Source organism: Dendroctonus ponderosae, unplaced genomic scaffold (assembly GCF_020466585.1).
Source record: "Dendroctonus ponderosae isolate FM_Combo_2020 unplaced genomic scaffold, Dpon_F_20191213v2 Dpon_F_20191213_1, whole genome shotgun sequence".
NCBI classification, from domain to species: Eukaryota; Metazoa; Arthropoda; class Insecta; order Coleoptera; family Curculionidae; genus Dendroctonus; species Dendroctonus ponderosae.
The window spans coordinates 60,382,018-60,382,381 of NW_026017110.1; the positions used below are offsets into that span (position 1 = coordinate 60,382,018).

The 364-nt window shown below is 34.3% G+C and overlaps 1 protein-coding gene across 1 annotated transcript in view; it reads left to right on the top strand.

Moving 5' to 3' along the window:
- LOC109541146 (vitellogenin) overlaps nucleotides 1–364 on the top strand; it is a 7,850-nt gene that overhangs the window by 6,379 nt on the left and 1,107 nt on the right. The window lies entirely within an intron of this gene.

The window sequence follows — 364 nt, forward strand, 5'->3', positions numbered from 1 at the left end:
GAACGGGGAGGCAATCCTGACTTCAGTCACAAGCAGGAATCGAAAACTCTTTCTTTAGAAGTCGCTCAAGAGTGCTATTAAATGATGGCTGTGTATTATAGATCGAGGCATCGATTATAGAATAAGAAGCATATGGAAAATATATAAAAAAAATATTTGCATCAATAAAGAAACTCTATTTTATTTGGCGTCTAATTTGCAGTTATATCACTCGGCAACTGCTATCAACTATCAAATGAAATAAAATGTAAAAAATTCCATTTAAATTAAAATAGAACTTTTCAAGACTCGGGTTTTTTTCATTCGAATACCTTTTCACACAGACTAGGCCTGGGTGACACAGTGGATTTTCAGGTGTTCACAC